General features: G+C 38.1%; 1 non-coding gene across 1 annotated transcript; it reads right to left on the bottom strand.

Moving 5' to 3' along the window:
• Positions 1 to 14,805: 14,805 nt before the first annotated feature.
• Positions 14,806 to 14,912, bottom strand: LOC127088715 (small nucleolar RNA R71). The gene has a single exon (XR_007790539.1). It is a non-coding gene; the product is annotated as a small nucleolar RNA R71 (small nucleolar RNA).
• Positions 14,913 to 25,421: the final 10,509 nt, after the last annotated feature.

Genomic DNA, 25,421 nt, shown 5'->3' with positions numbered 1-25,421 from the left:
GCGCGTCCACCATTCCGAGGCTGGTGAGGTGGCGCATAGTCTTGCAGATCTTCCACACACACTGTCAATGCTGCCATTTCATCGATCAAGCCAGACATGTTTTATTCGGTTCTGAAAGCGTAGTTGTGTTGATCATTCTGCATCTGGCGAAGTATTTGCAACATTTCTGTTTGCTGAGCTTCCATGTTTTGAATTTGTAGGTCGCGCTGAGCGTCTAGTTCCTTATGCCGCAATAATTCAGCATAGATCTCATCAAGTGTAGCAGTTGCCACATTTCTTCTTCCGGGTCTTTGGCTGGATGATGTACCTGCAACATTCAGATGACATGTGTATGGTGTGTGGGTGTGTGTTAGTAGCGGGAGAAGCTTGCTCCGGAATATAATCCTCGTCGGTGTCCCCACCAGCAGCTACATTCTCAGGAATGTGCGCGGTGACTTGGTTAGGCACCAGATCACTAATTTAATAATAATTTTCAAGGTTACGCACATTTGTGCGAGTTGGATTTGGGAGGATGAAATCTTGTAAGACATTATTTGCAATTATTAGATTAAACTTACCGTCTCGCCCGTGTTTTACCAATTTCATGCTCCTCGCCATGTCAATGTCAATGGCATGACGCGGGAGCGGGGTTAGCTGGGAGAATTTTTCCTCGAGTCCTAGGACTCTGGCTATGGAGATTATTAAACCTCCAAAAATAATCGGCCATCTCTTCGCATTGACAATGGCCTGCATGTGAGAGAACATAAAAGGGACGGTATTCACCTTTTGTGGAAGAAAAATGGTGAACAAATAAAAGAGTTCTTTTTCGTTCACCTTGTTAGAGTTTGCTCGGCCAAAAATGGTGGATGCCAATATTTGGAGAAAATATCAAATATTCGGGTTGTGAATTAAAGTGGCTCTGTTTCCCTCAAAGTTATGGGTTACTGTACCTGTTATTTCCCTCCAAAATGGTTGAAAGGCGCGTTGCCAACCTTTAGTATTTGGGATCTCACTTCCTATGCCATCCCCATGGGGAAATTGTAGCAGGTCCACAAGTTGGGCAAAGGTAAAAGCATATTCTATGTTGAACAAGCGAAACTGGACAATCCCACTGGAATAGTTTGTGTTGGGTGTCAGACTAAAAATTAACGAAGTTAGGAATTCTAGTGTTAACTGATCATAGACAGGATCCTTAAAAGATAGGAAATAATTTAAATTTAAAGTGTCTAGCATATAGTTAACACTATCTAAAATTCTTAAGGCAAATAAGCAGGGTTCATCGGCATACCTTGTTGATTCGATTTTTCTTGCGCTTAGAGCCGTGTAAGTCTCTTCCTGTAATTCACCTGGTTCGCCATTTCTGAACAATAGTTTGTATTCCCTCATTTATGCCATGACTAAATTTCACACTTCTTGTGTAATGTAGTAGGAATATAGCAAGAGAGAGGAGAATTATGCTTATGAGAGGTGTGGTTTTGTGAGATTATGTTGGTGGTTTATATAGACATCGTTGTGGTTGGGAATTGATGAATGAAATAAATTTTATTTATGGTCTTCAATGTCGTGGTCAATGGATGTGAGAGTGGTTGAAGAGCTTTAATAAAATGTCCAACATGCAAGGGACAAGGCACTTAAAGTGATCATCTAACATTAGTACAACATCGTGCATGTGAATGTTAATGTAGTGGCTGACGCCACTTTTTATGTGTGTGGCGGGCGCCACATGCAGTGTTGTGTGTTCCCAGGTGTGAACCTTTATAGTTTTGACCATAATTTTTTCCATTTGAATTTTAATTGACCGGCATTGAATATGGAAAAATGACATTAAAGCGCAAAATTGAAAAATAAAAAAATGAGGTAGACAGGAAAAGATGATATAATTCGTCTGTTGGAATTAAAAAGAAATGAAATAAATAAATAAAATTCCCAATGTGTAAAAACAAAAATAAAATTCAAAACATAAAATAAAATAAATGTCAGTAAATCGGTAATATTCAAATAAATTAGCCATTACGGCGACTGCTGGTAGGAGGAGCGAACAAGTAGAAGTGCTGGTAGATGTGATCCAGGTTCTCAGTCACTACATCCATAAAACCATGGAATTCCACGTGCAAAGTGCTTAGTTCACCTTTCAGGTTGGCGATGTCTGTCTGGACAGCTTCGATGGCAACAACATGCTCAGTAGGAGGCGCATCAGGTAAAGTTGGGACGTGTGATTCAGCGTCAGAGAGATAGGTATCATAATGGTAATAGATTTGGGATGTCTCTGAAGGAGAAGGTGGTGCATCTGATGGTCCATCCAAATCATAGAGCCAATCATTCCTATCATGTACACTCGTCCTATGGTCTCGCAACGTAAACAGGTGTACTACTTAGCGGTTAATTAGAAATTCAAACACATTCGGGCCTAGGTTCTTATTGATACTAGTGTTGAAACATAATTGGATATTCATTGGTCGAATCCCACCTAAAGGGTTGAGCTTGATAAGTGGTTGTCTTAGTCCGATGGAATTTGCTATCATGGTCACTAAACCCCCCACTAAGATTGGTCCATGGTTATCCGGTGCTATTCATAATAAAATGAACTCAGGTTTTTCAAGAAGGTTTTTGTCATCTCTTTCTCCTCCAAAGGAGGAGTGATCTGGGCAGCCAACTCCCTCCATCTTTGCGCATACTCTTTGAATGTCTCCTTGTCCTTCTAAGAGATAGACCTCAATTGGTCTCTATCCGGCGCCATGTCCACATTATACTTGTATTGCTTCACAAAAGCCTCTCCCAAGTCATTGAAAGTATGGATGCTTGCACTATCCAACCCCATATACCAACGGAGTGCAGCACCAGTCAGGCTATCCTGGAAGTAGTGAATAAGCAATTGGTCATTATTTGTCTGAGTAGACATCTAGCGGGCATACATCATAAGATGACTGAGCAGAAAAGAATTTCCCTTATATTTTTCAAAGTCAGGCACTTTGAATTTCACCGGGATTTTCACATTGGGCACCAAACAAAACTCGGCAACACTCTTCCCAAAAGAATCTTTACCTTTCAGCATCTTCAATTCCTTACGTATCTCAAGAAACTGATCTTTTATTTCATCCATCTTCTCATAGACATCCGGACCCTCAAATGGCTCGGAATGATAGATGGTGTCCTTTACGTGAGGCAAAGTGTGCTCAAATGGAGGTGGCACGTGCATGACCGGGCTAGATGCCGGCATGGAAGCAAATGTAGGCGCAAAGCCTTCTGGCACAAAGTTTGGCGGCATTCCCCACGGGAATCCAACAGGCAGGTTTGGCGCGAAGTGGATGGTAGCAGCAGGCACGGTAGAGGTAACCACTTCTGAAGTAACAGTCCTCGCGGGAGGAGTTGCAGGCATTGGAGAAGCCTGGCTTTGAGCAGCAAGAACTGACACCATCATGGCAGTCATTCGGGAAATTGCATCCTTCAGCTCTCTATTTTCTTGCTCTAAATTCTCCATAATTCTCAGATGATTGGCTCTGGTATTGTACTGGTGAGTCAGCTTGGCTAAAGCATAGAAGAAACACCAATCAGACACCTGGAAAAAACCTGCTTATGCAAATGATGCATGAAATGTAATGCTTAATTATTTTTTATTTTCGAGGAACTTACTATATCATTCGCAAATATATATATTTAAATGGCAATTTCAACAGTTTGATATGACGAAAAATCTCTTTTTATTTATATAAATTGGAAGGATTACACTGAGTACAATTTCAGAAACCAAAATAAAAAGACACAAGAGAAAATGAGACTAGTCATCCTAAGGATCCCTAACAACAATGTCGGAGGATCTGGCTGAAGGCGCATACTTCCTTCGAATGCGAAGAACCTCGGTCTCAAAAGAAGCCTTCATCTGAGTCTTCTCGAGGACAAGCTGGTCAACAATCTTCTTCCAAGCAACGAAAGGTTGAGGCATGCTAGAAGATGAAACCTCTGACTCTCTTTGTCTCTTCGTCACTCTGTCTTCAAGTAGCCCAGTCAATGCGTCTTTGTCCTTAGACTCCAACTGCAACTTTTCATGCTTCTTGCTCAAAGTACGGAAACGCTCTTCCCACATATCCTTCTCTTGATTCATCTTGATGAGCGCATCTTCCAACTCCTCTACATCCTGGTTAGGGAGAGTTAATGGCTCAACCACAACCATAGATATAGGTCTTTCACAAGGATAAGGCATCTTCAACTCCATAGCTCTATTCTTCACCCAAAGAGTGTAAGCTTCCAAAGTTACACAATTGCACGGACCAAGCTCGGATCTTCCTTTCCTATTCATATCATGCCAAGCATGCACAATCTTTTGCTTCAAATGTTGGGGATCTTTACCCTCTTGATAGAAAATACCTTCTAACAACATGTTATTAGGTTTGTCTCTCAAGGGGAACCCAAGTTGACGACGAGCCAAAGCAGGGTTATAGTTAATTCCTCCTTGTGTACCAATAAGAGGCACATTAGAGAATTCACCACAACTATCAATAATCTCCAAACTGCTTAAGGACGGATCATACCAAACTATATCATCATTAGTGAGAATAAGTCTTTGAGACCACCTTAGACATTGTTTGTTCTCCATAAAAGCAAGCGTCTGAGGCAAGTGCAAAATAAACCACTTGTACAAAAGAGGAATGCAACAGACAATTGTTCCACCACCCTTAGAATTCCTTAGATGCAAAGAGAAATACATATCACCCAACAAAGTAGGCACAAGATTCCCAATCAAGAAAAGTCTAATGGCATTAACATCAACAAAATCGTCAATGTTAGGGAACAAAGCTAATCCATAGATGAGCAACACAAAGATAGCTTTAAAAGCATCCACACTACCAACTTGAGCAAAAGTGGTATCTTCCTTGATGAGAAAAACAGATGGCAACCCAAATAACCCTCCTTTCTTCACCCAATGAGCCTCTATCTCAGACTTCTTCAAGTGAAGAGCTTCAGCAATATTACTAGACTGGGGAATATCCTCCAATCCACTAAAAGGCACTATACTAGAAACAGGTATCCCCAAGTGATGAGAATACTCCTCCAAGGTAGGAACAAGCTGAAAATCTGGGAAAGTGAAACAATGGTAGAGAGGATCATAGAACTGCACCAATACACTCAAAAGTCCTTCAACTACATCAGCAGACAAGATGGACAAAAGCTTCCCATGACGTTGTTTGAAGTCCAAGGGATCTAATATAAAAGATGCTAGCTTCCTTAACTCTTTCAAGTCTGGACATCTGAAACTTTAGTTCTTAGTGTTCCTTCGTCCATAATCCATAGTCTGAAAATATTTTTAAATGATACCTTAGTTCCTTGAAATTTTCGTGTGATGAATGATTTGATGCGCATGAATGCATTAATGCAAAAATCACAAATAAGGGATCAAACACAAGACAAACAAAGTTCAAGGGATGAATCACGTCATTGTCAAGATCAATCATCCATTTTGGTGGATTATGGTTTTCACCTTATCAACACCCAAGTTCCATTGATATTGACAAGACTTGACTGGATCAACCAAGAATCAAGGGTTTGTTGCAAGTCACGAGCATGGAGTCTGGATAAGAACCATCCCAAAGGAGTGAACTAAGGATAAAAACCTGTAGATCATGTTCTAAAAAGTTCCCAGAGTCTTAATTCCATCTATCAGATATTATAGGTTAAGATGACTGACTCATCGACCCATAATATTCTAAAGAGAAACTCATCTGAGTGTAGTATCGTGTAACAACTGTTATCAAGTCCACACTTAACAAGTTTCCGCATATGTCCTAAATTGGCCAAGATGGGTTAAATGTTCTAAGGTCCTCAGCTTCTCTGACCCAATTAGAAATAGTAATGCCTAACCATAAATACTTGTGTGACATTTCCAAATCCAAAGGAGTCTCCACTGAGCATATGGATCTCAAGCCAACTTGTTAAGGACTACTCCACATAAGTCGAACATGACTATACCATCCTCCTATCTTAATTGCACTCAAGTTTGGGTTAAAACTTATCTCACCACTCATAGATCACCAAGCACAACAAGCAGATTATATCACACGTACATATATACAAACATCACATATATACAAATATATTCACACAAAAGGTAGGCTAAACCTACTGGAGACTACTCCCCAATAGAGTCTCCACTTAATTTCTGTAGCGGGAAATTCATGATCATCAAGCTATTGACAAGCTAGAAATCAATTAACAAGAGTCGCCACCGCGCTTTTATTGTTTCCAAGGGAAAAGGGGAAAAGTACGAACAAAACCCAAATAGTAAGAAGTTTTCAAATAAAAACTAATAAAAATCAGAGATCACAGGTAAGGGGGCTGGTTACACAGAGGGAAGGTGTTAGCACCCAAAGTGTCCTAGGTACTCCTAGGGAGTCCTTTTTGTATGCATATGTATTTTGTACAAAGTGATTTTCACAAACAAATAGAATGAGGGGATGATAAAAGAATTCATTAATTATATTTTTGTGTTTGACAAGACCTTCGGACTTGTGTCTACGTACCAACATAAAAATGAGGGATCAAAACCTCGTAGTTCGTGATACACATTTCAAAATGGATGCATTGATTTTAACAAAATTTAAGTTTGAAAGGCACAAAGGCCTAAAATGGTTTGAATGAGTTAGTTCTTTTTTTCTTTTTTTGAAACTTTAAGTCAAGTATAGTTAAATTCATTTACAAGTTTGAAAATGCAATGGCATAAGGCCAAAGTTTCTATTTTTTTGCAAAAGTGGTCAAAGTTTAGAACAAAAGTAGTTCACATAAAGAAGGTTTTGAAAAATGGAGGGAGAGATTTTGAAATTAAATAAATGGGGAGAAGATGAAGAGACTACCCTATGCACAAAATTTAAAAGTTCAGAGTTGAAAAGATCTGACCAAATGTGTAGCAATCCAATAGACAAAAATGTCAATAGAAACCCAGAATTCCCTTGGACTTTTAGATTTAAGCAACACAGAAATGCACAATTATATTATCTTGAAGAGCAAGGCATAAAATAAAGATGGCCTTATCCAAGCTTATCCCTTCCATGATCTTTTTCAAAATAGTCCATGCAACAGATGAATTCCACAAGTCACAGGTTCAAAATAACAACTTCACAATGATCATGTTGCAAATGAATCTTAGAGAGATCTTCAAAGATATATCAGATGAATTTCAAATTGCAAGCACTTGGTTCTTCAAGAAGTTGGCATTGGCCAAGTCCATTAGCATAGGGAGGTTGCCTAGATTCTAAGTACATTTTCTCAAGATCAAGCCAACAGTCCACTCAAAAGTTTTTTAGGGTTTTTGTGATTATTATGTACATTAATGGTCAAAGACCACACAACCAAACAAAGCAACACAAACAAAATATATCACACAATATGGTCCAAATGGAAAAAGTGAAAATTGCATTAACATAAACAATTAGAATGATATGTACAATGGCAAATGAAATAAAGTACTAAAAGTAAATTGCATTAAAGTAAAAGCTTGAATTTAAAAGTTAATAGTTACTAGGTTAGAAGTTAGTTTTGTTTTGCTTTTGCTTTTTCATTTTCAAGACATTCTTTGGAGAACACTCAACCCACTTATCACAAGCATGGATCCTTGAACCAAAACATATTACAAAGGAAGGAAAGAAGGTCAAGTTTCCACACAATACCATGAAAGAGGGGAGACTTACAATCTCACTAACTAGAATGCTTATGCCTTTTGTGTCACAAATTTAGCGCTATGTTAAGCAATCGTAATTGGACTTATGTAGAAGTCACAACTATTTAAGGCCGGACAATAGAATTTTGGTGTTAATGCATGTTAGAGACATAGTATAATGGACTATGCTCATGAAACATACCACACACAAAAAAGAATATGCAAAAGGTGTGGCCTAATCTCATCCATACTCATGTCAGTTTTTCAATCAACTAGCATTAGGACTTTGAGATGTCATAGGCCAAATGAAATGAATGAACTAAGAAGAGGAATGAGATGAAGTGGGAAGGGGATGAATGAGATCACAAATTGTTCAAAGGAGGGCTTTTATTAAATTAATATCATTCATTCATTTTGGGGGATGGAATGTACATTCCATCAATCCCCTAAATCAAATGATATTAACTTGACAAAGTCAAATCAACCTTGACCAAGGCCCAACAACAATAAGTAAACTCAAACAAGTCAATACAAATGGTCAACACAATTTAATTGGCATTTATTCAATTAAAAATAATAAAATAATGCATTTAAGTCAAATATGTTTTATCCAATTCCTAAAATCTCATCAAAACACCAAATAAATGGCCATGAGATTTATCATAGGTCAAACAAGGTCAAAGGATGTTGGAGAAAAAATTTCATAATTTTTGGACATTTAAAAATATTTTTAAACAATTAAAAACAAATGCAAAATCAATTAATTCATGAAAAATATTAATAATGATCCAAAAAGTAATTTTAATTCAGAATATGGAAGAAAAAAATATTTGACATATTTTGGTGAAAGTCCCATATCTTTTGCATCAATATTAAATTTAATATGAATTATTGAAGCAAATGTAATTAAAATAAAAAATCAGAAAATCTAAATTATGTGGACCATCAGATCTCCCTCATTAATTGAGGTGGCAGATTAGATGGTCCAAAGCATGCATTCAACCATGGACCTTAGTCAGCGCGTGGCAAATGTGGTAATCAAAAGGGACGATCAAGATTAGAACATGAGAGAAGGATCATCGCCGGAGCTAGAGCCCCGGTCATCTTCTCCGGTGGACCTCACCGGACTGGTCCACCATGAACCATCACCATAAAGAAAAATAAGGACATGATCTTGAAGAAAAAATGGCACTGAGCTCGAATCTGACCTCCAATCACTTCAATTCCAAATATATTGAGAGATATGTGGAATTGAAATTTGAGGTACATGAACTGAGTTGCTTCGATTTGACCTCAAAGCAACTCAATCTTCTTGCCTACATTGGTAGGACTTCATACAACCAAAGAATCAATAGAATTGAGCAAGAATTTGAGAGAATTGAAGAGTTTAAATTTTTTGCAAAATACCTTCAATGGAGTTCTGAATTCGGTGGATCTTGATCTTGCTTATGCTTTGACTCACTTAACTTGCTTGTTGGAAGAGGATGGAAATGTTTAGAAGCAATGGATTCCTGGAGAATTGAATTCCAAAATAGTGGAGATTCAAGCTCAAATTCAAGAGAATTTATCAGGCTTATCCTTTGAGAACGAAGGGTTTTCAATGGGGGATCAAAGCTGGTGCGATTGTGTATTCATTTATGAGCAATTGAAGCTTTATTTATAGTTGAATCATGTGATACTTGCACACTCACATTCACTTTCCAATTTTGGCAAATGGTGATGTAATGTTGGGCGCGCATAGGCCCGTGAAATGATTGCCAAAGGTCCACAATTGAAGTTCAAATGCTCTGAAGTAAGCTTGGATTGAAAGGAAAATGCACATTGATGTTTGAAGTTTGATCCATGCCAAGTGATATCAGTCTGTTTAAGCAATGCGCAGCCTATGAATTTTCTCATCCAAAATGAACGAATTTGAGCTCTTTGGAAAGGTGAGATCAATAGGAACAACTTTGATGTTCAACACTTTTTCATTTGGAGCTTGGAACTTAGATAAATTTGAGGTGGAATTTTGGAAATTTGTGACATATCAAATTTTTTCTAAGTGTCAAGCCATATGTCTCAATATTCCACCTTGCTTAACTTTTTATATGAGCTTTAAATGAGAAAAGTGTCTTCATAAAAGTTGTATCTCTCTCAAAGACCTTAAAAATGATCACCAATTTCATGTCATTTGGATTTGAAATGATAGAGTTATACATTTTTGATGTTTGGAAAAATCACTTGATCAATGGTATAGGTCAAAAGTGACCTATAATGTAGCCTCATATCACATGCTTAAAATAGTTCAATTAGCTCCCACTCCAAACATCAAAGTTGAATTAGACACATTGAATTTGATTTTGAAACTTGGAAATCTTTCATCTTATAAAAATTGAGCAAGTTATGGCCTTGGGAAGTTGACTTTCAAATTAGCGTTTAGACAAAATGACCTTTAATGTTTCAACATAGAAAATGATTTTCCAAGAAAAACTAGATCTATGTCTCAACATGAAAGTTGTTTGGAATGTCATTTAGAGAATGTTTGCTCTTGGAATCATTTTCATATGGTGAAAATTGTAGGACATAGGGTCTAGGGAGACCCAGTTTCGATTAGATGAATTCATCTGGCCAACCACCATCAACCAACTTGCTAATTTCGAATTCTATTGACTTTCTTGGCTCATGGTAGATCATATATGCATAATATGATGAAATTTGAAGTGTCCCTTGAGAAGTTTGATCAATTGGTGAGATAGCTTGTTGGAGAAGTTACTCAAGATACATAGTCAAACTAGGGTTTCCAAGGTAAATCACCCTCAAACTCTTGAATAAAACTTGATCAATATGACATGTAGAGATCATTGGGACTCATATATGATGTTCATAACCATTCTTAGATCAATTCTTGGTTGTTCTCTTTGTTCATGAGGGTCTCAAACCCTAGATGTGAACTTGATGAATCAATGAGATCATGCCCTTCCTACAAAAGAGTTAGACAAATACAAAGACATATTTTTGGTATTTTGGTTAGTAAAATGATAAAATACAAGTATGATATAATCACAAAATTCTTGGTAATCTCTCCCAAAACAAACCCAATGAAAGAGGGGTAAGGAGGATGCCAAGGTATGATCCCAATGCTAATGCTTATGATGGATTTGTATGAGGGATCTTAGGGTAAAAATTAGGGTCTTACAGTGGGAGATTATGTTTTCTACCTCATCTTCGAGGATACGTCGACGGAAGATACCGTCGGCGCATCTCTTGAAAAACAGAGGCTCATCACAATAGTAATGTTTAAGATCGTGGAAGAATTTTTTCTTTTGTTAGTAAGTCAAGTCTGGTGGAAGCACCCCAGCTGCTAAGTAGTTGACGAAGTCAGCATACCATGGCAGTGTGGTTTTAGTGTAAATTGCTTCCACTACCTCGTTTGTTTCGATATCCTTATAGGTTAATGCACATTTAGCTGTATTGCTTTCCAGTTGGGCTATGAGTCGTTCGTAAGGGAAATCATCGTTTATAGGAACTCGTTCAAGTTCAATACCTTCCATTCTTGACAAGTGATCGACCACGACGTTTTCAGTGCCCCTCTTATCTTTGATTTCTAGGTCAAACTGTTGTAGTAGTAAGATTCACCTTAGGAGTCTTGGTTTGGCGTCCTTTTTATTTAACAGGTACCTAATTGCAGCATGGTCGGTATAGATATTTATCTTTGCTCCTACTAGGTAGGAACGAAATTTATCCAGAGCGAACACTACGACTAAAAGTTCCTTTTCTGTGGTGGTGTAGTTCATCTGTGCAGGGTCTAGGGTTCTACTTGCGTAGTATATTGCATGAAGCTTCTTATCCCTTCTTTGTCCTAAGACTGCGCCTACAACATAGTCACTAGCGTCTCACATGATTTCAAAAGGTAATCTCTAATCGGGCGGTTGCACGATAGGTGCGATGATAAGAGTTGTTTTCAGTTGTTCAAACGCCGCTAGGCATTTGTCATCTTTAATGAATTCGGCGTCTTTCATCAATAAGCCAGTCGGTGGTTTGGTGATTTTTGAGAAATCTTTAATGAATCACCGGTAGAAACCGGCATGTCCTAACAACTTCGTATTTCTCTTATGGTTTTCGGATGTTGAAGGTTTTCTATAACTTCTATTTTAACCTTGTCGGCTTCAATCCCCTTATCGGATACTATGTGTCCAAGTACGATCCCTTGTCATACCATGAAATGGCATTTTTCCCAGTTTAGCACGAGGTTCACTTTTACACATCTTTTATGTACCATTTCAAGATTCGATAAACATCCTTCAAAGCTCAGTCCGCATACAGAGAAATAGTCCATGAAGACTTCCATGATGTCATCAATAAAATTAGTGAAAATCGACATCATGCATCTTTGGAATGTTGTGGGAGCGTTACATAGTCCGAACGACATTCTTCGGTAGGCGAATGTACCATAGGGACATTTGAAGGTCGTTTTCTCTTGGTCGTCAGGATGCATAGGAATTTGGAAAAATCCTGAATAACCGTCTAAGTAGCAGAAGTGAGAATGCTTAGCCAATCGTTCAAGCATTTGATTGATAAACGGTAAAGGAAAATGATCCTTCCAAGTGGCTTTGTTTAATTTTCTTTAATAAATGCACATTCTACTTCCAGTAACCATTCTTTGTGCTATAGATTCTCCTTTTTCATTATTAACAACTGTGACTCCTCCCTTCTTAGGTACGACATGTACTGGGCTGACCCATTGACTATCAGATATTGGGTAGATAATACCTGCTTTTAACAGCTGATAACATGAAATAATATCACATTTTTGGACTCGATTTAATTAAATTGTATTATTATTTGATTCGATTTATTTCATTTTATTCGATATTACTTGGTATTTTCCTTCTATTTATTTCAGGCAACATTATTTGAAGCATACGTGAAAAACAAAGAAAAGGGGGTGCAAAAAGTATGAGAAACAATTCCACTAAAGCCCAGCCCAAAATTGCCTAAGCGCTGAAGCTGTAACGAGCGCCACGCATGGTGTGACGAGCGTCACGCCCTGCTACCTTGTGTTACGAGCGTAACACATGGTGTGACGAACGTCACACTCCACTCCTATATTTTTGGCTTTTGACGCGCAACAGAGGCACGTTGAGCCTATTCTTCCGTTTGACTCGTTGAAGCGTGAAGGTTACTTACTGAAGGAATTTGTGGGAAACGGTTACAAATTGGAGTAATATAAATAGAGCCAAGGATCCAACCCTGCAGCTCTCTCGGTCTCTCTCAATTTTCTAGTTTTCGGCACTGCATTTATTTTACTGCCTTTTTAATTTTTTTCCAGCACTTTACTTTCCTAGCAATTTTTATTTCTTTTCTTTTCCAGTCAATCTTTCAAGCATTCAATTAATTTTCTCACAATAGTTTCTACACCGGAAACTATTGTGTAATTTTTACTGGGTTTAACCTTACGTTAGATCATAGTATTTTATTCCTTCGCCTTTATTTTACTGTCTGATCGAAGATTGTGAAGAACAAATCCAACCGGCTTGTGGTGGAGTGTTTAAACATCGAAGTTAGAGAACAATCAAGATTTCTATTAATTTTACAGGTTCTTTAATTTATTGTTTTAATTTATATATGCTCTGCACTGTTATTTATTTATACTGTCTGTCTGATATGGCTGTATGTAAGCATAATTATTGTTTAGGCTTATTTAGCATGTCTGGCTAAATAAACTTAGATATCGGTATGTAAAGTAAGCGGAATGAAGGAACCAAAACTAAGTTGGTTTAAATTTATTTAAAAATACAATCACTCTTTTTATGGTCTCAATTTATAGAATTAACACCAAAGTTTTTGTACGAGAGTAAAAGACATAAAGAAGTTAAAGTCAATAGAACGAAAGTTTGAGCTTTTAACTGGACAGTGTAAATTGGACAGTGTAAATTGGACATTAATTTTAAATCAGGGCGAAAGAAATTTTTAGAGTTAATTAAATTCTAATCATTTTCAAAAAGTATTTTTAAAGGTTAAATATGAGGACGAGAGTTAAGCATTTAAGTTTAATTATATAATCTAAGTCAACAGAGTGAGAGTTTGAGACAAGGGTGTTTAAATGGTTAGTATTTTCTTAAAAAGAGTTTCTATAGATTCTATTGTTTTCAAAAAGTGATTTTGGACTTAACTAATTAGTGACAGCGCACGTTAATATAAAGTCATAGTCTATTCAACAGAGCGAGAGTTTGAGAAAAGGCTTTTAAATTAATAGTGTCTACTGAAAAGATTTATTTTAAAACTACGAAACCAACGAAGATTTGATTCCCTAATTACGACGAACTACATACCGATATCCGCTTATTTGATATTTAATCTAGATCTTATTTTAGTTTTATTTTTTTCCCTTAATCAACAAAATATCATCCGCCTTAGCTTTACGAAGTAACCTTAGAAAACGGTATATCGATTCATAAGTCCCTGTGGGATCAATATCTTTTATTACTACGCGATTAGACTATGCACTTGCAGTTAATACCCCAATAGACTTATAAAGTCGCGATCAAGTTTTTGGCGCCGTTGCCGGAGACTTTTATTTAGTCGATATTGTAACTCTTCTGTTACGCTGTAGAGACTAAGGCAATTTTTATTTTTCCTTTTGTCTTTCGTTGATTTGTATGCCACACACTCGCTCACAAGGCGAACCGTACTACTTACGAATCAACGACGTTGAACGATATCTCCGAGTCTTACAACGAATTCGAGAGTATCGTGCTGCAAACAATCTCCCTCCAATCGAAATTCCTGATCTCAAAAATCTTCTTCCTTCGCCGATACCCGAGATGGCAGAACCAGCTCGTGCTCTTCGAGATTACGTCGCTCCATCGCAAGATGAGCCGCATTCGAGTATTGCTCCACCCGCAATCGAAGCAAACAACTTCGAACTTAAGCCTTCGCTGTTACAAGCAGTGCAACAGAATCAATTCTCTGGAAATCCTACCGAGGATCCAAACCTTCATTTATCCGTATTTGTCCAATACGCCGATACTGTTAAATCTAATGGTGTCACTTCAAAGGAAATTCGACTTCGTCTCTTTCCTTTCTCGTTAAGAGATAAAGCTAGAAGATGGCTTCAGTCTCTTCCTTCCAACTCAGTCACCACATGGAATGAGTTGAAGAAAGTCTTTCTTTCCCGATATTTTCCTCCAAGCAAAACAGCTATGTTGAGAGCCCAAATAAATGGATTTAAACAGAAAGATAATGAGTCTCTTTTCGAAGCTTGGGAAAGATACAAAGACATGACGAGACTTTGTCCACACCATGGTTTAGAAGACTGGTTAGTAATTCATACCTTCTATAATGGTCTCTTGTACAACACAAGGTTAACAATCGACGTCGCCGCAGGTGGTGCGCTTATGGATAAACCTTAGGCCGATGCTTATCAGCTTATTGAAAGCATGGCCCAAAACCATTATCAGTGGGGAAGCGACCGAACAATGGTAGAAAAACCTCAAATGAAAAGTGGCATGTACGAGATAAGTAGCCTTGATCATGTTAATGCAAAATTGGATGCTCTTGCCCAGAAAATTGAAAATCTAAACGTATCACCTCCAGCCACCGTGGTTGCCGTAACTCAAAATTGCGAAGTCTGTGGAATCCAAGGCCACACCCCTACAGATTGTCAACTCCTAACAGGAATCCAAGCAGAGCAAGTGAACTATGCTCAGGGAAATCCCTACTCGCATACCTATAACTCAAACTGGAAGAACCATCCTAATTTCTCATATAAGAGTAATAATGCTTTATACGCACCAGGACAAGCTCCCAGTCAAGCCCCAGCTATACCTCCTGGATATCAAAAGCCGACCCCATCTACACCTAACAATAACGTTCCTAGGAAATCCAACTTGGAAATCATGATGGAGAACTTCATAGCTTCTCAACAGCAAACCAATAAAGATTTCTTAAACAAGAATGTACACACTAGCGAACAGATTAAACAACTAGCAAGTAAAGTAGATGCCCTGGCTACCCATAATAAAATGCTGGAAACACAAATATCACAGGTAGCTCAACAACAAGCGCCTACTGCTGCCCCTACTGGTACATTTCCTGGATAGCCCCAACCTAACCCGAAAAGCCACGCTCATGCAATTATATTAAGAAGTGGAACAGAGGTAGAAGGACCACCTGATCCAAGGATTGAAAACCAAAACTCTAAAAAGTCAACTGAGGAAGAAAATAAACCTAAGGAAAAGGATGAGAGTAATAAGGAAACCGTAGAAAAGAAAGAACCTTATATACCTCCACCGCCTTATAAACCACCTATCCCTTATCCTCAAAGGCTTATTAAAACCAAAGACTCGGGCCAATTTAAAAAATTTGTTGACCTACTGAAACAATTAAACGTCACCATTCCGTTTACAGAAGCTATTACACAGATGCCCTCATATTCTAAGTTCTTAAAAGAAATTCTTTCTAATAAAAGGAAACTTGAAGATAGCGAAACCGTTACACTCACTACTGAGTGCAGCGCTATAATCCAGAATATGCCTCCTAAACTTAAAGATCCTGGTAGTTTCTCTATACCCTGTCACATAGGAAAATTCGTCATAGACAAAGCTCTATGCGATTTAGGAGCCGGTATTAGTGTTATGCCTTTATCCATATGCAAGAAACTGGAAATGGAAGAATTAAGACCAACTAAAATGTCTGTACAATTAGCAGATCATTCCGTTAGATATCCCGTAGGAATTCTTGAAAACGTTCCTGTGCGCATAGGTCAATTCTACATCCCAACCGATTTTATAATTATGGACATAAGAGAAGATGAAGTTACCCCCATTATATTGGGAAGACCATTCTTAGCAACCGCCGGTGCTATCATAGACGTAAAACGAGGACGACTCACTTTCGAAGTAGGAGAAGAGAAAATTGAGTTCATTCTTTCCCAATTTTTGAAAGCACCTGCAATAGATGACACATGTTACTTCATGGATATCATAGACGAATGCATAAAAGAAACAGAATTAGAAAATGACAAATTGTCTGACTATCGTGTAGAAGACTGACTGAATCATTGTTTAGCAATAACACCAGATCCTACGCAATGCCTCAAGAAACCAAACCTCGACCTGAAAACACTTCCCAAAAATCTGAGATATGAATTCCTAGACTTAGAACTTGAACGACCAGTGATAGTTAATGCAGACCTAGGAAAACTCGAAACCGAAAAACTCCTACATATCTTAAGAAAATATCCAACCGCATTAGGATACAACATCACCGATCTTAAAGGGATAAGTCCTTCTATTTGTATGCACCGTATTATGCTAGAAGAAGACTGTAAAACTTCTAGGGAACATCAGAGGAGACTAAACCCGATCCTGAGTGAGGTAGTGAAAAAGGAAGTAACAAAGTTATTAGAGGCAGGTATCATATATCCTATATCCGATAGCGAATGGGTTAGTCCTGTACACGTAGTACCGAAGAAAGGAGGTATAATCATTATCGAAAATGAAAAAGGTGAAACTATAACCAAACGAATCGAATCGGGATGGAGAATGTGCATTGACTATAGGAAACTAAACAAAGCAACCCGAAAAGATCATTTTCCTTTGCCATTCATAGACCAGATGTTAGAACGATTAGCAAAACATTCTCATTTCTGTTATCTGGACGGCTACTCAGGCTTCTTTCAAATACCAATTCATCCTGATGACCAAGAAAAGACAACGTTCACATGTCCTTTTGGTACCTTCGCTTATCGACGAATGCCGTTTGGCTTGTGCAATACTCCTACAACCTTCCAAAGGTGCATGATGGCAATATTCACCGATTTTCTTGAAAACATTTTGGAAGTCTTTATGGATGACTTTTCCGTATGCGGACAAAGTTTCGAAGAATGTCTTGAAAACTTAGAAAGAGTTCTAGAACGATGTGTAAAAGTAAACCTAGTACTTAATTGGGAAAAATGTCACTTTATGGTACAAGAAGGAATTGTTTTAGGACACATCATATCAAATAGAGGAATTGAAGTAGACAAAGCCAAAATAGAAGTAATCGAAAACCTTCAACCTCCGAAAACTGTGACAGAAGTACGAAGCTTCCTAGGACATGATGGTTTTTACCGACGATTTATTAAAGATTTCTCTAAAATAACTGTAGCAGTGTATTCGTCGCTATATGATTTATTGATTAAACCATAAGCAAAGTATACAATGAATCAAGTCGCCACCGCACTTTTATTTATCCTAAGGACTGGTTAAAAAGCGAACAAAAAACCTAAGAAGTTTTACACGTAGAAAACCAATAAAAGATCAGAGAATCTGGGTAAGAGGTAAATTACGCAATGGGAAGGTGTTAGGCACCCATCACGTCCTAGGTACTCCTAGGGAGCCCTTTTCACACTTGTTGTATGGAAATGTTTATTTGTTTTTGACATATTGTGCAAACATGAATGGGATGATGAGAAAAGAATGTACAAGTTAGTTATTTTTGTGTTTGAACGGATGAACCCGTTGCCTACGTACCTTCCATCAAAGGTAAGGATCAAAACGCCGTAGTTCGGCTAAAAGATTTCCAAAAATTAGTGAGTTCATTTTAAAACACAAGCACTAAGGCTTTTCATTACCAATGGGAGAAAACTCAACCCGAATCAACAACCCACCATGCGAGGACGGCTTCAACATACTAGTGAGGTGTTAACCCTATAATAAGTATGGAAGACTTACAATCAACTCACTAAGGATAAGGTAAGATTTACATCAACCACTATGGTAATTGAAACCTACGGCTAATGTATGAAAACATATTAACAATGGACAAAGCCAAAACAATTGAATGGGTGAAGTTAATTGATTATGATTATTCACAAAATATGGTCAAGGTATGATTAAGATTGATTCAAAGAAGTGTTATGAAATGGAAGTTTGAAAAGTCAAGGACTTAGGGTCCAGGTTTCTAATTTGAAAGGACATGAAGATGTTTGCACAACAAGTCAAAGTTTTTGAAAGCAATGTGTGAAAAGGCTTAGGACAAAGAGGGTATGGATAATGGAATGTAAAACTTCTTAGAAAGGTTCACCTCTTGAGATCATATAGAAGATGATTCAAGTGTGTCCTTAGGAATAGGCCACAATGCAAGTAAGCAAATAAAAGCAGGGTGATACCGGATGCCATCAATGGACTTATACCAATCTCACAAACCAAAGCGGATACCGGATACCAATAAATGGGTTTACACCAATCTCCTAAAACACAACAATGATACCGGATGCCATCAATGGACTTATACCAATCTCACAAAAGCAAAAACGGATATCGGATACCAATAAATGGATTTACACCAATCTCCTAAGGTAAAACAAAACATGGATGTCGGATGCCAATCTGTCTGGACTTATACCAACCTCCAAAGGATGATCATGGGAGTACAAATGCAAACAACATGGTCTTACAATTGCATTCTCACATACAACAAACAAATAATGCACTAAGCAATGGACATGAGTGACCAAAATGAAATGGTCTTACACTCTATCCCTTCCAAATCATAGGGACAATGGCCAATGAGTGGACTTACAGTTGTCCTCAATGGGTAAACCAAACATGGATCACCAAGATATGCAATGATGAACAATTTATGATGATAAGTGCACAAAGGCAAGCAAGTAAACATGTACAAATGCAACAAGCAATCAATCAAACAAAGTCATTTAGCACCCACTATAACAAAACAATTAGGCTCAATCAAAGGGTTAGACTTAAAAGTCAACTGGAATAGGGTAAATGGTGCTCTTAACCTTGACATTGAGAGCCAAGGTGAAGCAGATGAAAGGATATGAGGGGTGTGCCTCATCACTCTTATCCCTAGTCAGGGAGAGCATTGAATATCAGAAGGTGTGGGAGTTCAGAAAGATGGAACTCTCTCCACAAGTTGAAGACTCGATAGATCTTGGGTTTTTACTCACTATGCGTCAACACATGTGGTGTGAGCAAGGTGAGTGACTCACAGAATAGTAGGAGATAGGCTACATATCTCTTTTGTCTACCAATTGCCTCATATGAGGTCTTTTCCTGCTTGGGGACAAAGTTAAACAATCACATACATTGCCTCTTAAGGAGGACTTCAGACAGGTGCCTGGCTAAGTAACAAGCCAGGTCTTCCAGACTACATGGAGACAAGAGATTCTACCTCAATGCTTAAGCAAAGAAAAGCAAGCAAGTTCAAGATGAACTAAAGCAACTATGGTACCTGAAATCAATCAAATATAATCAGTATTCAAGTCACAAAGTCAAAACAGACAAGATATGAACCAACAGTCAACACAATCAATCACATGTGCAAAGCACAAACTCAAAGCAAATGAGTTAGCATCCTACAAAACAAACCAAGTTAGTTCATCACCATCAACTAAACCAAAATCAATCAACTTGATTTATTCTCCTTAAAGCAATTGCTTCTTAAACCTGAAAATCAAACTCAAATGTGAGAAGTGAACCCTTAGGCCAAAGCCTAGGGTCAAAGGAGGAGAAAACATTTAAAACAGAACATGAAACTTGATCAACACTCAAAAAGAGTTCACAAATGACCAAATAGCAAAGACAAATATCAAACAAATTGAAAATGCCTTCAAAAAATCCAGGAAAAATCACAAGCAAACTAGACATTCAGAAGTATTAGCATGCAAAAATCCAGAGCAATTGGTATAGCACAAGTATGGAAACAAAATTCAAGAAGTTGGACAAAACATAGTGTGACATACATTGTCACACTCATGAAGATCACATCATATCTCTCAATCCAGAAACTCAAAAATAGCAAAACATATACCAAAATGACCAGGAATGAATCAAGATCATGCATATAAAATTTCAAGCATTTTGGAGCAAGCATCAAGATTTCATGAATGAAATGGCAAAACCTATGCAAAAAGGATACATGATCAAAGACATTAGACAAAATAAAAAATCAACCGTGCACAACTTGTGTTATCATGCCTATAAAAAACTAGATGAAAAATGGAGATGAATGCAAAAATTCCCAACCAATTTGGATGCTCCATGAATTATTTATGATTTTTTGAAGTTTAATCATGAAATGAAATAAACATTTAAGAAAATAAAATGAAATAAATGGCGCAATGGTATTTTCATAATTAAGACGCTCACTTAATGAAACGTTGCGTTTCATTAAGTGAGGTGGCAGCACGTAATTGGTCACATGGCGGAAAAACAGCGGAGCGCATGCAAATCACAGGAAAACGGATCTAAGCATGCCTGGGAACGAAAATCAAACAAGCTTCATCGTGTTCTTGCACATTCATCATCATCATGAACAAAAAGTTACAGAAATGCATAAACCATATATGGATCGAATCAGCGTTCAACATAGATCAACAATATAACCTTGATTTGTCCTAATTCTACGCATGGCAAGAGATTCGATCAAAAGAAGTTTTGTCATCAAGATTTCAAACTAGCATAACTTGCTCAAAACCTAATGGATTCACGCGATTCAAGTTGCAGAATGATCTACGTAACCAGATCTATCAAAGGCACATGCTAATTTCAAGAATTGGAAGGTTCGAATTCATACCTCTTGGAGATGCAGATCCTGTTATCGTGCTCTTCAAGCCTTGAAAGTGTAAAACAGATAGCCTGTGATGATGAGGAAGATGTATGGAATCAATAATTCAGCTCGAAACCTCTTGGATTAGCCTGGATCTTCAACTGCCATGTGCAAGCTCAAGATGCAACAACCACGATTTAGCCAAGTTCTTCTACAATTCTTCTTCAACAGTTGTTCAATAGCACCTGCAAGTGAAGATCAACACGAGAGAGAGTACAAAGAATGAAGAATTTTGAAGAGCCAAGTGAGAAAGTTTGGAAAATTTTGAGAGAATTTTGATGAATTTTCTGTTAGATCTAAAATTGTGATTGTGTTCAATCAGAATTCAGTTACAATTAAGAATATATACTCCTCTTAATCCAATTGCTAAACATGATTAGGCCAAATCAAAGTGATTAATGAAAATGGAGTTTTATGCTAAATTGGCCAAAATGCCCTCTTTCAATTAGAACCAATGGAACAGTGAAATATCTTTTGAAGCAAATCCAATTTTCTGTTTAGAAGCTATTGGAAGTGGTTTGAGTGAAAATCATGTGTATTTTTCAAATTGACTATTTTTCCCACCAAAATTTAAATGGTTCACTTGAAAAATGACCTTTTGATGTAATGATTTTTGATGAAATGTAATGATGCATTATGATAAAGCATGTCAAATGGGATTTGCTAAAAAAAGAATCACCCAATTTGGCCAAATGGTTCGAAAGTTATGCCACTTTGAAATTCCAAAATTCTTGAAGATGATTTGATCATAACTTGTCAACCATAAATGAGAAATGAGTGTTCTTGGACTTTTTGGAAAGGCAAGAGCAAGATCTTCAACTTTCATGTTGGACAAATTTTGATTTGAAGCTTGCTTGGACATGTAAATTTGAGGAGAAGAACTTTCCATTTTTGGCAGTTGAAAATTACAGGTCCTTGCTATTTTGGGAAACTTTTTGTCTGACCTCCAATTCCTCAATGATGATGTTTGACATGTTATATGAGGCTTTTATGGACATGAATGAGACCTCTCAAACCATTTCCCACCATTAAATCACTGATTAAATGCACAGTTGACCACAGTTGACTTTGCTAGGGTTTTGGTTGACTGAGCCATGCTTTAATGAATTTCAAGCCTCTTTCTCTTGCGATCTTGATTCCAAATGATGTCACAACTCATATGAATCTCTTATGAATGATCATGGTGCCCAAATTCTTCAAGAATGGCCACCATCCATTGCTCAATGGATGATTTGACTGTTTTGACCTAGTTTGCTTCATCTGCAAGTAACAAGGTTAGCTGACACTATTTTTGTACTTTTGGTTAGTAAACAAATGAAAAGCAATGATATACAAATGCAATACATGCTTGGTGATCAAGAATCACACTCACAAGATACCCACTCACTAGGAGGGAAGCAAAGGTGCACAATGATCCTTGAGGCAAATGAATGATATGATATGATGCCATGAGGGATCTTAGGGACAAAATTGGGGTCTTACAGATGCCCCTATTTAAGGTCATTCTAGCCGGAGAAGTGAAGTTTAGAAATCTTCATCTCGACGCGATAGAATGGGCTTAAATAACAGTAATGAGACAAACTTTGGTCCCTAAGAGACCTCATGATGCAAATGTATGCGTACAAAAAGACACAAACTCTGTGGGGAATATGATTCACACAGAAGAATAGACGATCCATCGGAGTAATACACTCACCAGGAGCAGAGACTCTAACAAGACTCTTGCGGACTCTTATTGGGGATAATAAAGAAAAAGAATGCGTGAGCAGGACACGATTTCGAGTTGGGAAAACAAAACTGACACAACGTGCAAGACACGACTCTGATTAGGATAACAGAAATCAGACTGGAGACCTCACTGGGGAAGTAAAGGACTCAAGCCGGGGAAAGAAGCAATCCCAAAGGAAAACACTCCCGTTGGAAAGACTCAAGCTGACTCGCGAAATGCGTGTACCGGGGAGAACACCAATACAGCAACACAAATAGAAACACCACTCCGCCGAGGAAATCTAGAAAAGACTTTCCAGGGGAAGCCAAAGGATGAGATGTTACCGGTTAGTGAGTAACAACCTCAGGAAGAATGAATATCTAAGACCGGTATAAGGGTGATAGATATCAATCGACCAAACATCTGAGAAAGACCTGAAAAAGGTACATAAACTCAGGAAAATCTGACTCCACAAGGGACCAAGGTCATGATAGGGAGCAGAAAGGAAGGAAACACCAAGGATACCGAGGTATATAATAGGCGACCGACCGAAACGTGAATTGGTATATATGCCAAGACACTCATCATCCTAAAGAAAGCTAGAAAAGCAGACTTGTTTATAGGATGGATATTCGATTCCACAAGGAATATGAATCTTACTCTGCGGAGAAAACAATCAAAAGATTGATCCAAGAGTGCATGAGACATATTATTCATTACCGGCAGACCGTGAATAATATACTCGAAAAGGAAGAGACACCAGAGATACCGGAGTACATAATAGGTGACCTACCAAAGACGTGAATTGGTATATATGCCAAAACACTCATCATCCGAAAGGAGGGCTTGAAAAAGCAAATCGACTTACATGATGGACATTCGAATCCACAACAGGAAAACGAATCTTACTCAACTGGGGACACAAACCCAAAGAGTGCATGAGATACAATATCCATTACCGTCAGAACGTGGATAGAATACTCGCATGAGATATATCATCTATTACCGGTGGACCGTAGATAATACACTCGCATGGTAAGAAACACCAAGGATACCGGTTACTGGGTATATAATCGGTGATCTACCGAAAACGTGAATTGGTATATATGCCAAAACACTCATCATCCAAAACACAAACAGGTTAAAGGATGGGTATTCGATTCTACAAAGAATACGAATCTTACTTTATTGGGGAAGATCAACAAAGGATTCCACCCAAAGAGTGAAAGAGATATATTATTCATTACCGGCAGACCGTGAATAATATACTCGAAAAGGAAAAGACACCAGAGATACCGAAGTATATAATAGGTGACCAACCAAAAAGAGAGACAATCGATACCAAGCATCCGGGTAAACGAAAGACAACTCAAAGGGATAAATTGTAAGCATCCGGCAATTATCCGAAACAACAAATATTCGACTCCGCAAAGGGAATAACGAGTCTTACTCGACTAGGGAAACACAAAAGGCTTCAACTGAAGAGCGCATGAGATATATTATCCATTACCGTCAGAACGTGGATAACACACTCGCATGGTAGATTATCCACAACCGGTTACTGGGTTAACAAAGGATAAATCGACCGAAAAGAAAGGCATCGGGATACCAAAATAGGTATATAAAGATGACCAATCAAGGGGAGCAACTATCATTACCAAGCAAACGGGTAAATGAAAGACGATCCGCTGAGGATGAATTGCAAGCATCCGACAATTATCCACAGGGACTGGCTGGGGATACATTGATAAACAATCAATGATCCGGGGAACAAATCACTAGCAATCGGTGAAAAGACCCACCGGCAACTTCAAAAGGGATAACATTGCGAGCATACGGCAATGATCCAGAAGACAACCTGCTGAGGATAAATTGCTAGCATCCGGCAATTATCCACCCGTACCATAAGGCACAAACTCCGCCGGGGAGAACAAAACAACATGGGATTTATAACTATCGAATACGGGGTAGAAGACCACAAACTCCATTGGGGATAGGGTGAATGAAGACCAAATATTGAGCACTTATTCAACTTATTCCACAGGGAAACGCAAACTCTGTTGGAGATAAAACCACAACAACAGAACATCCACCATCAACCAGAACGGACCACAATGGTTACCTCTGCTAGGGGAAAAGAGATAGGACTTACGACTACCGAATACGGGGTAGTAGCCATACTCTGGTGGGAGTAAACACAAATTAGGGTTTACATCTACCGAATACTGGGTAGAAGACCAACAACTCTTGCTCGAGGAATAAAAGGTATATAACCACAAATTCCGCCAAGAAGCAAGAACATAGGACTTACCACTACCGGTTACCGGGTAGAGGCCCAACAGAACTCCGCTGGGGATAAATGAATTGATGCCGGTTACTGGGCAAACCATTCATTTCTTCCACAGGGAAGCACAAGAAACAGCTGACACAACGCCGATTCGGGATTGATCCGAAATGACAGACTGAATCAAAACACGTCCTATGAGGATATAACTC

Source organism: Lathyrus oleraceus, chromosome 5 (assembly GCF_024323335.1).
Source record: "Lathyrus oleraceus cultivar Zhongwan6 chromosome 5, CAAS_Psat_ZW6_1.0, whole genome shotgun sequence".
NCBI lineage: Eukaryota > Viridiplantae > Streptophyta > Magnoliopsida > Fabales > Fabaceae > Lathyrus > Lathyrus oleraceus.
Note: the sequence above shows the minus strand (reverse complement) of the source record. Positions and strands in the feature narration are given on the sequence as shown.